Raw genomic sequence first — 17,408 nt, forward strand, 5'->3', positions numbered from 1 at the left:
AAACAGGTATATAATTTATTGATAAGGATGGAGAGCTTTCAGGGAGAAAGCCCAAGAATATATACGATAACACAAAATAGGCTAGTATAACACTATGTTTTTTTTTAACAAGAGGACTTCATTCTGTTATGTGAAATGTATGTATTATATTACAATACACCTCTGAAAACAATTCAGGGTTTTGAATGATCAGATGCTGGATTAAATGAATTTCCAATACTGTAACCGAAGAAGACATTTACCTCTCACCAAAACCATATACTGACTTGTAATCTTTATAGTAGGGTCTCAGTCATAGGCTTCATGAGCTGCAGTGCTAGTCGGTCAGTATCACATTATAAGATGTTACATCCCATCCTAAGACAACTCAGTATCAGGGTATGGCCACAGGTTTCCTGATGCAGCTTTGGAAGCCAAAACCAAGAGTGAATCATAAAAGGAGAGAAAGTAGAGGACAGATACCACTTCTCCTCCTTTCAGAATTCACTCCTGGTTTTGGCTTTTTAAAACTGCATCAGGAAACCTGACCGTGCGGCTGTATTGTGAGCACTGCTGCTTCCACCTCTGTCACACAGATCCGTCATGGGTCCTGTGAATTCTGGATCTTGGCCCAGTAACACCTGCAGCCCCATATCATGTACTTCATCCAACCAAAACCATGACTGTACAATCCACCAGTATAAATTGTTGCTAACCTCAGATTATCACATGCTTCTTCATCCGAAGACAACGCCGAGAGTGGGTTACTGCACACACTGCCAATAGACTGACTTGGCTTAAGTTTGCCTTCTTGAAAATGAAGCAAAGAGGTCTTCTTTTTCTTCTTTCCAAAGAGCTTCTTTAGAGGTTGAAACTTTCCAGTCCTCTTCTTCTCTGTAAAGAAATGATATAACGTTATCAGAATTGCCAACACTAAGGCATGGCTGCACAGTTACCAAGAATAAGATAGGACAAAGTCAAAGTGCAATAAGCAGGAGTATAAGCAAACAAGGGCTCGGAGTGAATGTCTTACATTGCCGCTGAAGCAGAACTAAGATTATAAAGTCATGCGTTAATAAACACAGATTTCCAAATCTCAGTCATGTCCCTCCCCGGCTGCTCAGTGAAGGTATCTTATCGCACTTCACTAAGCACCATGATCTGCAGCAGGATAATACCAATGGACAGGTCACTCCATAAGAAGGTGCCCATAAAGAGCAGTTTAACATTTTTGTTCTGGTCTGCTGACAATCTAATATCTATGGGGGTCAGAAAACCTGCCATCCATTAGCTTTTGGAGAGAAGAGCATTGGCCATGTTGAGTTTTCTTGGAAAATTCTGTATTAGTTCCTCCATGGTGATGGATGATAACTGCTGTATGGGCAACATCTGGCTGGGACATACGGGGGGAGATTTATGTAAACTGGTGGAAAGGAATACTGGCTTAGTTGCCCAAAGCTACCAATCTGATTGCACCTTTCATTTTCCAAAGGAGATCTGAAAAATGAAAAGTGAAATCGGATTGGTTGCTAAGGGCAACCAAGCCAGTTTTCCTTTCTACTAGTTTAGATAAATCTCCCCCACTGAATATTTCAAACTTGTGCAAAGTTTTCTTAAAGGAAATATCAATAGAAAATTGCATACTATTTAACCCCTTCCTGACCAGCTCCCTACTAGTACGGTGCTGGCCGACTCTTTAAAGATGGCGCCAGCTCCTAAGCAGATTATGACTACAGCATCTGAGCGCGCGAAACACTGGAAGCGCACAGTTCCAGTGATGCTCCGGCTCCCCCATGCGACGATTGGAGGAGCCGGAGATTGCATGCAGCAGCCCCTGTCTGAATGACAGGAAGCTGCTGCATAGTATTTCCTATGGAGCCCTTGCCTGTAATAGGGCTCCATAGGAAACTAGCAATTTTCTTATAGACTCCAATGCTAGTGCATTGGGGTCTATGAGAATAGCAATCTAATGATTGCTTGTTATAGTTCCCTATGGGAAATATAAAAAAAAGTGTTAAAAAAATAAAGCTTAAAAAATATAAACAAAATAAAGCTTAAAAAAAACATAAAAATTCAAATCACCCCCCTTTCCCCCAAAATAAAAATCAAAGAACTAAAAAAAATAAAAAAAAACACACCAGGGGCATCTCCATGTGCTAAAATGCCCATAGTATAAAAATACCTTCCCCATAGGGCAAACAGCGAAATGGAAAAAAAAACTTCAAAATGGCAGTTTTTGGTTGCTTCATTTTCTACAAAAAAAATTAAATAAAAAGTGATCAAACGGTAATATACACCCCAGAATGGTATCAATCAAAAGTTCCGATCGCCCCGCAGAAAATGAGCTCCCATACAGCTGTGTACACAAAAAGGTTGTAGGGGTCAAAATATGGCGATGAAAAAATAAAACTGATTTTTTTCCATCTTTTTTATAATTTGTTTATTATTTTATCACTATCAAACCGCAAGAAAAACTATACATATAAGATATCTCTGGATTCGTACTGACATTGAACGTCGTAAATAAAAAACCCATAAAACTGTAGCGGAATAGCTTTTTTTTTTTGCAACTTCACCCCATTTGGAATTTGTTTCCCGCTTCCCACTACATCATATGCAATATTAAATGGTGGCATTGGAAAGTACAACTTTTCCTGCAAAAAACAAGCCCTCAACAGCTATTGAACAGAAGAATAAAAAATGTATGGCTCTGGGAAGGCAGGGAGCGCAAAACAAAAACGCAAAAACAAAAAACCTCTGGGGTAGTAAGGGTTAAACATTTTTTTAGAATGGTGATTATTTTTTTTTTTTACATTTTCCATGTCACTATTTATATATATATATTGTTAATCCTAAAATCCTGTTGTTTCCACACTAGCAACTAAGGCTACTTTCACACTAGCATTAATATTTTCTGGTATTGAGATCTGTCAATGCGTTCAGTTCTGTTCTTATACCGGAGAGCAAAACGCAGCATGCTGCGGTCTTCTTTCCGTCATGGATGCGGAGCAAGACGGATCCGTCATGACCCACAATGAAAGTCAATGGGGACGGATCAGTTTTCTCCGACACAATAGAAAACGGATCCGTCCCCCATTGACTTTCAATGGAGTTCATGACGGATCCGTCTTAGGTACAGTACAGACCAAAAGTTTGGACAAACCTTCTCATTCAAAGAGTTTTCTTTATTTTCAAGACAATGAAAATTGTAGATTCACACTGAAGGCATCAAAACTATGAACTAACACATGTGGAATTATATACATAACAAACAAGTGTGAAACAACTGAAAATATGTCATATTCTAGGTTCTTCAAAGTAGCCACCTTTTGCTTTGATTACTGCTTTGCACACTCTTGGCATTCTCTTGATGAGCTTCAAGAGGTAGTCCCCTGAAATGGTTTTCACTTCACAGGTGTGCTCTGTCAGGTTTAATAAGTGGGATTTCTTGCCTTATAAATGGGGTTGGGACCATCAGTTGCGTTGAGAAGTCAGGTGGATACACAGCTGATAGTCCTACTGAATAGACTGTTGGAATTTGTATTATGGCAAGAAAAAAGCAGCTAAGTAAAGAAAAACTAGTGGCCGTCATTACTTTAAGAAATGAAGGTCAGTCAGTCAGCCGAAAAATTGGGAAAACTTTGAAAGTAAGGGCTATTTGACCATGAAGGAGAGTGATGGGGTGCTGCGCCAGATGACCTGGCCTCCACAGTCACCGGACCTAAACCCAATCGAGATGGTTTGGGGTGAGCTGGACTGCAGAGTGAAGGCAAAAGGGCCAACAAGTGCTAAGCATCTCTGGGAACTCCTTCAAGACTGTTGGAAGACCATTTCAGGGGACTACCTCTTGAAGCTCATCAAGAGAATGCCAAGAGTGTGCAAAGCAGTAATCAAAGCAAAAGGTGGCTACTTTGAAGAACCTAGAATATGACATATTTTCAGTTGTTTCACACTTGCTTGTTATGTACTGTATATAATTCCACATGTGTTAATTCATAGTTTTGATGCCTTCATGGTCATGAAAATAAAGAAAACTCTTTGAATGAGAAGGTGTGTCCAAACTTTTGGTCTGTACTGTATGTTAAAGATAATACAACGGGATTCGTTTATAACGGATTCAGATGGTTGTATTATCAGTAACGGAAGCATTATTGCTAAACCCTGCCGGATCCAGCAAAAACGCTTGTGTGAAAGTAGCCTAAGCCTAATAATGTCGAGACCTCCTGTTCTATTGACACTTTTCAGCAGTCAGCTATCATTGCAGCAGGATTACAATGACAGATAATACCTCTGTATAGTTTACACAGGACCCACAGTGACCTTTGCACAGGTCACAAAAACTCACAAATGTCAATGAACAACTCTAGTCTGTTGTGGTGGGCTGTAAAGCATATATCTCTAAATGCTGTTAACAACAGCTTGGGCAAGATGGCAGCCTCCATAATTCTGTATAGGCATAGAATAAAAAAAATCTACAATTACAACATACTGTAAAAACAGATTAGAAAAAATATCTGATTTTCATTGGCAGAAAAAAAAAATGATAGGTGACATATTACCTTCAAAAAAGCTGAAAATCCATGTTTTCAGCTGGTCTAACACTAATAATATATAGAACGAAGCAGATAAATACAGTACAGTCTCCCTCTAATGTTCCAGAACTTTCAAATACAGGTTAGAAACAGAAATGAGTGGGAAACGTTATCAATGGCTGCAGCCTCGTCGAGGCCTGGTAGGAATCCTGGTTGGTAACACAATGTAAGACTACATGTAGCTGTGTAACCTGAGGTCATACCTGGTTAATGTAATGTGAGTGCGATTCTTTACTGTAGTTATGTTGTTCTCAAGGGTACCATTGTGAGGACTGACATGTTTATCATGTGTTGGATCCTTGTGACTTCCATTATGCATGCAACCACTTGCCAAATATTTTTTATATTGTGTTTTAGATTATGTGATTTTTATGGCTATGCTCAATAAAGATTAACATGTATATTTTTTGCATATTGTTTGTAGGTGTCCTGGTTTCATTTTCAAGTAACTTATTGAGGCATTCGCAGTTAATATAGGGGCATCCTTGTTTTGGGACCTTCAATGGAACTAAGACGGCGGCAATGAATATCTCTCCATCTCTGGAGGACCTAACATATATCCATGTATTACAAGGACATACATTATAATTGCCAAAGCAATGGGAGTATAGTTACATAGTTAATACGGTTGAAAAAAGACATAGTCAGGGAAATTCTACGATAACCTTAAAGCCATTGTACAACCTTGGAGGCAATTTTTGTTTATGATTGCACTTTACTCATTTTTGGCTAAAAATCATATTTTCAATTGCCGTTTTTTTAAATGGTTAACTGTTTTTCTAACTGTGTGACTGGTACTTTCACTTTGTGTCATCTAATAAACCTTATCTCTATACTACTGAGAGGTCATAAACACTTGTTTAAGCCACATTCTTAACAGTAAAATAAGAACTTAGATATAATGAGTGTTTATAAGGTCAGAGAGCAGAGATAAGGAGCCTGTCAGCTCCTCAGATGACATAAAGGACAGAAAATCCACAAGCAGCTAGTACAACATCTCAGCTCTGTACAGAAAAAAGGTTTTTTTAATAAAGACCAATTGAAATAAAAGAATTTTAGCTCAAAATAATTAACAAGCAATAATAAAATAAATTGCCCCCAAAGGTGTACATAGCCTTTAAAACCAGTCTTGTAAATACTTCAACTATCCACCACCAAAGCAAAAGCTCAAGGCTTTTGGTGTGAACAGAGGTATGCCCATCGTAGCAATATTGCTAAATTAAAGATCTCTCATTGGTCCATGAGAATAATCTTCCTTTATAAGAGTTTTTTTTATTGTAACTTACCTTGACAAGCGCAATAGTGCTGTAATTCAGCTTGTATCATGGATGACCTTCTGAGCATCTGCTAAAAATCCTCTGCTCTACCAGCTGCATTAGATCAGCAGGGAGCGGGAGCTTTTATACCCTTTACTTTGCAGCAATCTATTATGATTTAAATTTTAACTAAAGTATTTCTACTGTTATTTTATTTCCAATGCCAGGCATCCAATTGCTGAGTGTTTGCTGTACACATATATCTCTCTATTGCCTTCATAGCAGCAGATAATATGAGAACATAATGCAACATCTAACACAATCTAGAAAACAATAAAAAACTATCCACAGAATATCAACCAAATGCGGTTACAGTGACATTTGTACGGCTGACGGTTTATTGGATTTTAAATGGAACATAATACAAATTTTAACTGCAAAAATGCATGTAAATGAATCAAGCCACAAACGTTCCCTTCTTCTAAATGTTGGTACATTGATTGACAAAGGAAGTTTATTTCCATCCTGTTTACTGTATTATGTATGCTATGAAAACTGCAGTAACGAGCTTACACACTATTGGAGCTATCCTCATAGGACCTCGAGTCTGGGGGAGGCAGAAGTAAAGGCAGATGGTGCAAGGACTCTCTGTAAATGTTGAACGTCTTCCCTATCTTAACCATGAGAACAAATGTGAATCCTAAGTGGCAAGCATTCCAGTTCTGTTCTCTTGGCCCGAAACTCAACCTAGAGACTAATACTGAGATATGTCTCAACTTTATATTGTGTACTGTGTTTGCATCTTCTGTACAGGAATGTTATGCCAATTTATTCTTCTAACCCAAAGATCTTTCAATCTATGAATATGTTGTTGGAATCACCCATGCATTGTACTAGGAATGTAATACATATGTATTCCCTTGCAGTAAATAAGAGAAGAAGATCTCTCAGACAGGAGTCAAAGGGGCATGACGCTTGGTGAAGCGTTGCAGTCCCTTCTCTGCAAGGCACAGGACTAATAATCTGCTGCTTCTGTCAGATTCCACTAGGACCACTCTGAGTAATTGTAGGAAAATGAAATGAAGAGATAAAGGGACATAAATCTACAAGAAATAAAAGGATGCAGCTGAGATCCTGGACATGGCTCTTGGTCATGAAGCTGATATAGCCACTGTTGCCTTCAAGAAATAACTACTTTCCCACATAATAACAACTGATAAGGTTAGAAACCTATCATTTCAAAATTTCCTCTTGACTGAAACATATAGGACAAGTAGTCAGAGATCATGTAGTGAGAGATCATATAGATCAAAAAGAAATGGTGACTATTCGCTATTGATTCTGCTGGATCTCTCTGCAGCGTTTGATACCGTAGACCATAAACTCCTCCTCACCATGCTCCACTCAATTGGCCTTAAGGACACTGCTCTCTCTTGGTTCTCTCCCTATCTCTCTGGTCGCTCCTTTAGTGTATCATTCGCTGGCTCTTCTTCTTCCCCTCTTCCTCTTGATGTCGGCGTTCCTCAGGGCTCAGTACTAGGTCCACTACTCTTCTCCCTCTATACAGCCCCCATCGGACAGACTATCAGTAGATTTGGCTTTCGATACCATCTCTATGCTGATGACACCTAACTATACACTTCATCCCCTGACATCACCCCTGCTTTACTCCAAAACACCAGTAATTGTCTGGCAGCTGTCTCTAACATCATGTCCTCTCTGTATCTAAAACTGAACCTCTCAAAAACTGAACTTCTTGTCTTTCCCCCATCTACTTACTCACCTAAACTTGATATTTCAATTTCAGTCTGCAGCACTATCATAAGTCCTGTGCAACATGCCCGCTGTCTTGGGGCCACATTTGACTCTGCTCTTTCCTTTGTTCCCCATATTCAATCACTTACATGCTCTTGTCGTCTGCACCTCAAGAATATTGCCAGAATCCGCCCTTTTCTTAGAAACCTATCCTATCATTTCAAAATTTCCTCTTGACTGAAACATATAGGACAAGTAGTCAGAGATCATATAGATCAAAAAGAAATGGTGACTTTTTTGCTATTGATTCTGCTGGATCTCTCTGCAGCGTTTGATACCGTAGACCAGGGCTGGCCAACCTGCGGCTCTCCAGCTGTTGTAAAACTACAACTCCCACAATGCCCTGCTGTAAGCTGATAGCTGTTGGCAGTCTGGGCATGATGAGAGTTGTAGTTTTACAACAGCTGGAGAGCCTCAGGTTGGCCATCCCTGCCGTAGACCATAAACTCCTTCTCACTATGCTCTACTCAATTGGCCTTAAGGACACTGCTCTCTCTTGGTTCTCTTCCTATCTCTCTGGTCGCTCCTTTAGTGTATCATTTGCTGGCTCCTCTTCTTCTCCACTTACTCTTGATGTCGGCGTTCCTCAGGGCTCAGTACTAGGTCCTCTACTCTTCTCCCTCTATACAGCCCCCATTGGACAGACTATCAGTAGATTTGGCTTTCGATACCATCTCTATTCTGACGACACCCAACTATACACTTCATCCCCTGACATCACCCCTGCTTTACTCCAAAACACCAGTAATTGTCTGGCAACTGTCTATAACATCATGTCCTCTCTGTATCTAAAACTGAACCTCTCGAAAACTGAACTTCTTGTCTTTCTCCCATCTACTTACTCACCTAAACTTGATATTTCAATTTCGGTCTGCAGCACTATCATAAGTCCTGTGCAGCATGCCCGTTGTCTTGGGGCCACATTTGACTCTGATCTTTCCTTTGTTCCCCATATTCAATCACTTACACGCTCTTGTCGTCCGCACCTCAAGAATATCGCCAGAATCCGCCCTTTTCTTACGTTGCAAACGGCAAAAACTCTTGTTGTTGCCTTGATTCATTCTTGTCTTGACTACTGCAACACATTACTAATCGGTCTCCCTCTCACTAACTTTCCCCCCTTCAGTCTATCCAAATGCTGCAGCCATGCTCATCTATCCATCCAACCGCTACACTGATGCTATTAGTCTGTGCCAGTCACTTCACTGGTTGCCCATCCACCACAGAATACAGTTCAAACTTCTCACCCTCACCCACAAAGCTCTCCACAGTGCTGCACCTCCATACATCTCCTCCCTCATCTCCATCTACCACCCTACTCGTGCTCTCTGTTCTGTTAGCGACCTAAGATTAATAACCTCCATAATTCGTACCTCTCACTCCTGTCTTCAAGACTTTTCTCGAGCTGCACCTACTCTCATGAATACTCTGCCCCGGAATACTAGGTCAATTCACAACTTCTCCACCTTCAAACGTGCCTTAAAAACACATCTTTTCAGGCAGGCTTATCAAGCTACCTAAACTGACTATTCCCTGACCAACACTTCTGGCATGAACCCGATCCTCTAGTAGTCCCAAACCCGAAGCAGATCGGCCGTCACCACTCCTGTCAGTTTAATAATGGCTCAAATCCTGCTTATCACAATCAACTACCTTATTTGTCACCCCCAATTCCTAATAGATTGTAAGCTCTTGAGAGCAGGGCCCTGACTCCTAGTGTTTCAGTGTAGCCAGTTAGTTTTGTTTTGTACATGAACCCTATGAATTTGTAAAGTGCGGTGGAATATGATGGTGCTATATAAATAAATGTTATTATTATTATTTATTATATAGGAATTCTTCAAATCTAACATGTAAAGCAAATAGTGTAAGGAATTTACACTAAGCTGATCATTTGATGATACATGTGGTATATCCACCCATATGCTTACCTGTCTGATATTAGTTGGATGTCACAGTAGCTAACCCAATAAAAGCACACTTGTGATGTCATCTCACAATATCCGGTGATAGTGCAGTTGTGATGTCACAGCAGCTTTCATGACTGAAAACCACCTATGATATCACTGCAGCTTACCTAACGTCACTTTAACCACCCAGTGACATCACAGCATTCCTAACTGAAAATCACTTGTGTTGTCACAGTATATGACCTGGCTGAAACCCACTTATGATGTCACAGTAGCTTTCCTGATTTAAATTCACTTGTGATATCACTGACACCTACTAGTGATGTCACAGCATGCATGCCTGATGGAAAATTACTTCTGATGTTATAGCAGCTCACTTGTAATGTCTCATCCCTTGTGATGTCACCAACCACAGATGTCTCTTGTGCAGGAAATGTATATAGCAGGGATGGCCAACCTGAGGCTCCCCAGCTATTGCAAAACTACAACTCCCAGTATGCCCACACTGCCCACAGCTATCAGCCTACAGCAGGGCATGGTGGGAGTTGTAGTTCAACAGCAGCTGGAGAGCCGCAGGTTGGCCATCCCTGGTATATAGCAACAGTTCTATTGTCTAGAGCAGAACTGGAATGGGAGTCCAGAGACCATAAGCCAGGAGACATTTCTTCTGTTCTTCTGAATGTATTGAAGCTGTACAGACTGTTACTGAAGGCCAAGGAGAGCATGGAGGCCGTGTGGATCTATAGTACAAGGCAGAGGCAGACCCAGGCTGCAGGGGCAGACCCAGGCCAGAAGTCTGGTGAGGTTCCCCGCTATCAGTCACCACCACTAACACAAGAGCCCCCTATGACAAAACCCCAACACTGGAATCCCCCCCCCCCCCCCCCCCGCCCACCTCAATTTCAAATACCTCCTCAAACACAAGACCCCACAAATATTAGACATCTCCATGAGACACAGGAGCCCTTCAGTGTCAGTCCCACCCAAAACAGGACCTTCAAGTGGCAACCCCACTGAAGTAAAACACTAAATATTGGGATGCCTCAGACCCTATAGCCCTGGCACTTTTTTGGGACTACTCTAATTAATACATGTATGTAAAGAATATGTATGTGTGCTCATATGTAGTTAGTGTGCATAAACTTATGTACATATGCATGTACAGAGTGTAAGTACCTAATACATACTAGAACTGCTGCTCAGGGCTGGTTGATATACAGAGATATAGGGTACGCAGAGTGCAGAGAATCTCCTAACCTATAAGAACTGTAATGGCTGTGAAAATAACTAAAATCATGTACTGATCATTGAAATCTTCTTGTCTCCTTTGAAAAGCTTAGTGATTGACGTTCTCCATTATATTTGTTTAATCTGTTTTGTAAAATGTTAAGCTGAGATGTAAAACCAAACAGTAGGATGTAATAATTATTGAGCACATTCACATAATTACAGGGAGGAAGCCAAAACATAATCCTAGGAAAACCGTCCATGGAAATGACATGGCCCATTCATGTGCAATTATGGAACAAGTCACGTACAAAGTTGATTGTATGAAGCTGATTCCATATTGAGAAACATGTATTTTACAGCACAATCTTCTTATGTTATCCAAATTCATCAGGATTGCCAACCTCAATTTTTCTTTTTTCTAAAAAACGTATCCAAAAATCATAGATAACCAGCATTTTACAGATAAATTGGAACACCATATTAAAAGGAGTTCTCCAAGCTACAGATATTGATGACCTATTTTTAGGATGGGTCATCAATATCAAATTAGTGGTGGTCCACCAATCACCCCCACCAATCAGCTGTTTCATGCTTTAGGGCCACTGGAGACAGTACAGTGTACGGACTTGGAGGAAGAAAACTCCATCCACTTTGTAGTAGCCATGCCAGGATGCTGCAGCTCAACTCCCATTTAATTGTATGAGAGCTGTGTCTCAGTAATACTGGTGCCGGGAAGTACAAAGTTAATGGAGCCTTCTGCCTCCACTCTGTACACTGGCGCTGTCCGAAACAGCTGATTGGTGATACATGTCTATAGCTCAATAAACCGTGATGAACGCATTACCACAATTTACTCTAAGCTGATGATATTTACAGTAAATCATCTGCTCAAGCACCACCAGCCTCAAGAACATCAAGAACCATCAATTTTTTTTTCACAGACACTGGAAAACAGTGTCTTATCTTTACGGATTGTCCAGGAATAAGCCATAAGATAGAGTCCATTAGATGGTTCGAATTACATAGAGAGAAGATTGCACATACAAATGGGAAACAAATTGGAGTGTGGGACTACACATGCACAAAGGCCAAATCTACTCTAAAAGGAGGTCTATTCTAGAAAAAGTACACCCTTTAAAGGGATAGGTTGCTTTGCATCAGACAATATGATCACTGTTTTAAACCCTGTCCCCAGTATCCCAGTGGTAGTCATGTTGATTGACGTCCCCTGTCACTTCAGACCACCGCTTCCACACAGTGGCAATATGGAGGAAGCGGTAGGCTGAGACAGTCTCTAGACTGTTCTAATGCCTGTAATTAGACAGCGCAGTGTAAGTGAACGGAGAGGATGGGCATAGCTGGAGACATCACTCTACAACATTTATACATCTTCCAAAGCTGGGGTGAATGGAGGAGAAATATTTTTTTCTGCCCCAGTGACTGCATATTATAGGCCACACAGGGCCCAGAAAGATTATCCTGTAAACTTTAAATTACAGCATCAGTGTGATCTCTTAATACAATAATTACATCCATTAAACAGCCCCCAAAATGAGAAACGGGGCTGAAAAGAAAGTCACTTAACATGATCCTTCTCAGCAAGACATAGCACACCGAAAGCCGCCCCCCCCCCCCGCCCCCCACACTTCCCCGCCACCACATACAGTTAAAAAGTGCAGCTCCCCGGAAAGTTGACATCTCTTTGGAGAGTCTACAAGCCTCCAAGGTATTTTGGAGGAGTTGACAAGTATGGATACCTCATATGATTCCATAAAAACCAGAGGTGCTTTCTTTTCCACCCTTGATTGGCAATATTATGTGAACTGTTTATGGGCTATAATTATACCCACTAGTGTCACTTTATTTGCATATCATCTTAATTATGTCAATAAATCTTTTCTATTGCACTAGCTCTCTGTGGATTGTAGCAGTATCTGCTACAGTTGAGTTGGCTAGAAAAGAACACAGATGAGTTGCAATCTAGACATGGGATGTCAGGAGCCACATAAAAGTGGTCCATCGGCTTTATGTGGCCTCCCCACCACATTATGGCCACTGTCACACCAGACTGATTCTAGATATTATAGACAGTGCAATGTTCACCCAAAGTCACAGCTTCATGTTCCTGGCTTTCAGAAGTATGATCTACACTGCGTGCAGAATTATTAGGCAAATGAGTATTTTGACCACATCATCCTCTTTATGCATGTTGTCTTACTCCAAGCTGTATAGGCTCGAAAGCCTACTACCAATTAAGCATATTAGGTGATGTGCATTTCTGTAATGAGAAGGGGTGTGGTCTAATGACATCAACACCCTATATTAGGTGTGCATAATTATTAGGCAACTTCCTTTCCTTTGGCAAAATGGGTCAAAAGAAGGACTTGACAGGCTCAGAAAAGTCAAAAATAGTGAGATATCTTGCAGAGGGATGCAGCACTCTTAAAATTGCAAAGCTTCTGAAGCGTGATCATCGAACAATCAAGCGTTTCATTCAAAATAGTCAACAGGGTCGCAAGAAGCGTGTGGAAAAACCAAGGCGCAAAATAACTGCCCATGAACTGAGAAAAGTCAAGCGTGCAGCTGCCAAGATGCCACTTGCCACCAGTTTGGCCATATTTCAGAGCTGCAACATCACTGGAGTGCCCAAAAGCACAAGGTGTGCAATACTCAGAGACATGGCCAAGGTAAGAAAGGCTGAAAGACGACCACCACTGAACAAGACACACAAGCTGAAACGTCAAGACTGGGCCAAGAAATATCTCAAGACTGATTTTTCTAAGGTTTTATGGACTGATGAAATGAGAGTGAGTCTTGATGGGCCAGATGGATGGGCCCGTGGCTGGATTGGTAAAGGGCAGAGAGCTCCAGTCCGACTCAGACGCCAGCAAGGTGGAGGTGGAGTACTGGTTTGGGCTGGTATCATCAAAGATAAGCTTGTGGGGCCTTTTTCGGGTTGAGGATGGAGTCAAGCTCAACTCCCAGTCCTACTGCCAGTTTCTGGAAGACACCTTCTTCAAGCAGTGGTACAGGAAGAAGTCTGCATCCTTCAAGAAAAACATGATTTTCATGCAGGACAATGCTCCATCACACGCGTCCAAGTACTCCACAGCGTGGCTGGCAAGAAAGGGTATAAAAGAAGAAAATCTAATGACATGGCCTCCTTGTTCACCTGATCTGAACCCCATTGAGAACCTGTGGTCCATCATCAAATGTGAGATTTACAAGGAGGGAAAACAGTACACCTCTCTGAACAGTGTCTGGGAGGCTGTGGTTGCTGCTGCACGCAATGTTGATGGTGAACAGATCAAAACACTGACAGAATCCATGGATGGCAGGCTTTTGAGTGTCCTTGCAAAGAAAGGTGGCTATATTGGTCACTGATTTGTTTTTGTTTTGTTTTTGAATGTCAGAAATGTATATTTGTGAATGTTGAGATGTTATATTGGTTTCACTAGTAAAAATAAATAATTGAAATGGGTATATATTTGTTTTTTGTTAAGTTGCCTAATAATTATGCACAGTAATAGTCACCTGCACACACAGATATCCCCCTAAAATAGCTAAAACTAAAAACAAACTAAAAACTACTTACAAAAATATTCAGCTTTGATATTAATGAGTTTTTTGGGTTCATTGAGAACATGGTTGTTGTTCAATAATAAAATTAATCCTCACAAATACAACTTGCCTAATAATTCTGCACTCCCTGTATAGTAGATCACCTGAACTAAGAATGAAAAATTTAAATAGATATACATATTGCAAAAAAGATATACATATTGCAAAGGTATTCACCCACCTTGACTTTTTTTGTATTTTGTAACATTGCAGCCTTAAGGTCAATGTTTTGTTAATCTGAATTGTATGTGATGGATCAGAACACAATAGTCTAAGGCCTCTTTCACACTTGCGTTGCCCGGATCCGTCGTGTACTCCATTTGCCGGAAGTGCCCGCCGGATCCGTAACACCGCAAGTGAACTGAAAGCATGTGAAGATGGATCCGTCTTCAAAATGCGTTCAGTGTTACTATGGCAGCCAGGACGCTATTAAAGTCCTGGTTGCCATAGTAGTAGTGGGGAGCGGGGAAGCAGTATACTTACCGTCCGTGCGGCTCCCGGGGTGCTCCAGAATGACGTCAGGGCGCCCCATGCGCATGGATGACGTGATCCATGCGATCACGTCATCCATGTGCGTGGGGCGCCCTGACGTCACTCTGAAGCGCACCAGGAGCCACACGGACGGTAAGTATACTGCTCCCCACTACACTTTACCATGGCAAACAGGACTTTAGTGTCCTGGCAGCCATGGTAACCATTCAGAAATAGCTAAACGTCGGATCCGGTAATGCACCGAAACAACGTTTAGCTTAAAGCCGGATCCGGATTAATGCCTTTCAATGGGCATTAATTCCAGATCCGGCCTTGCGGCAAGTGTTCAGGATTTTTGACCGGAGCAAAAAGCGCAGCATGCTGCAGTATTTTCTCCGGCCAAAAAACGTTCCATTCCGGAACTGAAGGCATCCTGATGCATCCTGAACGGATTTCTCTCCATTCAGAATGCATTAGGATAAAACTGATCAGGATTCTTCCGGCATAGAGCCCCGACGACGGAACTCTATGCCGGAACAGAACAACGCAAGTGTGAAAGAGCCCTAAGTTGGTGAAGTGAAATAAGAAAGATGTATAAATAAAACTTTGTTAGGAATCCCATAAAAAGCTCTGGTGCAACCAATTACCTTCAGAAGTCACATAATTAGTGAAATGATGTCCACCTGTGTGCAATCTAAGTGTCACGTGATCTGTCATTACATATACACACCTTTTTTTGAAAGGCCCCAGAGGCTGCAACACCTAAGCAAGAGGCATCACTAACCAACCACTGCCATGAAGACCAAGAAACTCTCCAAACAAGTAGGGACAATGTTGTTGAGAAGTACAAGTCAGGGTTAGGTTCTAAAAAAAATATCCAAATCTTTGATGATCCCCAGGAGCACCATCAAATCTATCATAACCGAATAGAAAGAACATGGCACAACAGCAAACCTGCCAAGAGACGGCCGCCCACCAAAACTCATGAACCGGGCAAGGAGGGTATTAATCAGAGAGGCAGCACAGAGACCTAAGGTAACCCCGGAGGAGATGCAAAGTTCCACAGCAGAGACTGGAGTATCTGTACATGGGACGACAATAAGCTATACGCTCCATAGAGTTGGGCTTTATGGCAGAGTGGCCAGAAGAAAGCCATTACTTTCAGCTAAAAACAAAAAGGCACATTGTGAGTTTGCAAAGTGGCATGTGGGAGACTTCCAAAATTATGGAGGATCGTGCTCTGGTCTGAACTTTGAAAAATTGAACTTTTCGGCCATCAAAGAAAATGCTATGTCTGGCGCAAAACCAACACATAACATCACCCAGAAAACACCATCTCCACAGTGAAACATGGTGGTGGCAGCATCATGCTGTGGGGATGTTTTTCAGCAGCCGGGACTGGGAAACTGGTCAGAATTGAGGGACAGATGGATGGTGCTAAATACACGGATATTCTTGAGCAAAACCTGTACCACTTTGTGAGTGATTTGAGGCTAGGACGGAATTTCACCTTCCAGCAGGACAATGACCCCAAACACACTGCTAAAGTAACACTTGAGTGGTTTAGGGGAAACATGTAAACGTATTGGAATGGCCTAGGCAAAGCCCAGATCTCAATCCAATAGAAAATCTGTGGTCAGGCTTAAATATTGCTGTTCACAAGCACAAACCATCCAACTTGAAGGAGCTGGAGCAGTTTTGCAAGAAGGAATGGGCAAAAATCCCAGTGGTAAGATGTGGCAAGCTCATAGAGACTTATCCAAAGCGACTTGGAGCTGTAATTGCCACAAAAGGTGGCTCTACAAAGTATTGACTTTAGGGAGGTGAATAGTTATGCACATTTACTTTTTCTGTTATTTTGTCCCATCTTCAAAGTTGTGGGCATGTTCTGTAAATTAAATGATGCAAATCCTCAAACAATCCATGTTAATTCCAGGTTGTGAGACACTAAAACACGAAAAAAAAAAGTCAAGGGGGGTGAATACTTTTGCAAGGCACTGTATATATATTGTATGTGTACCTTATCCAGACCAGGAAGAGGGAAGTAATATATCCTTGTAATCATGAGCATAAAAGAAGAATGCGACCTTGGCAGGTACAGTAGTAATATTAAGTGAGGAATATAAAGGACAAGCGACCTTCTGAGGTAAAGTCTGCTTACATATAGTATAATGTGATAAGCACAGCCTGGGCTTAAAGGGATGGTACAATCATTTTTTTTAAATCACATAATAACAGACCATACACTTCTCACGAAAAGGGAAATTTTGGCTTTTGGGTGAAATTTATGTTAAACATAAAAAGTTCACGCTACAGTGATATTATATAATGAAAGTAGGGCATTTAAGTAGAAGTATGCAATAGTGATTTCCTCATCTCAAACAATTTATTAAAATAAAAGCCAACACCAGTGGTGGGTATACCCCGACAAACAATGTCAATGTCTCAATAACTTGTCATGTGGTCTTGTGCATCAATTACAGCTTGACAACGACATCTCTATCCTCTGGATAGTTCATCAGTATCTGATCGGT

The 17,408-nt window shown here is 41.2% G+C and overlaps 1 protein-coding gene across 1 annotated transcript in view; it reads right to left on the reverse strand.

Annotated features, from left to right (window-relative positions):
* CRACD (capping protein inhibiting regulator of actin dynamics) overlaps nt 1-992 on the reverse strand; it is a 47,270-nt gene extending 46,278 nt beyond the window's left edge. Inside the window, exon 1 of the mRNA XM_040418818.1 lies at nt 696-992. The gene's annotated coding sequence lies outside the window, so the exon portion shown is untranslated. The remainder of the gene's footprint in view (nt 1-695) is intronic.
* Between the last annotated feature and the right edge of the window lie 16,416 nt (nt 993-17,408).

The sequence above is a fragment of the Bufo bufo genome, chromosome 2, assembly GCF_905171765.1.
Source record: "Bufo bufo chromosome 2, aBufBuf1.1, whole genome shotgun sequence".
Lineage (NCBI taxonomy): Eukaryota > Metazoa > Chordata > Amphibia > Anura > Bufonidae > Bufo > Bufo bufo.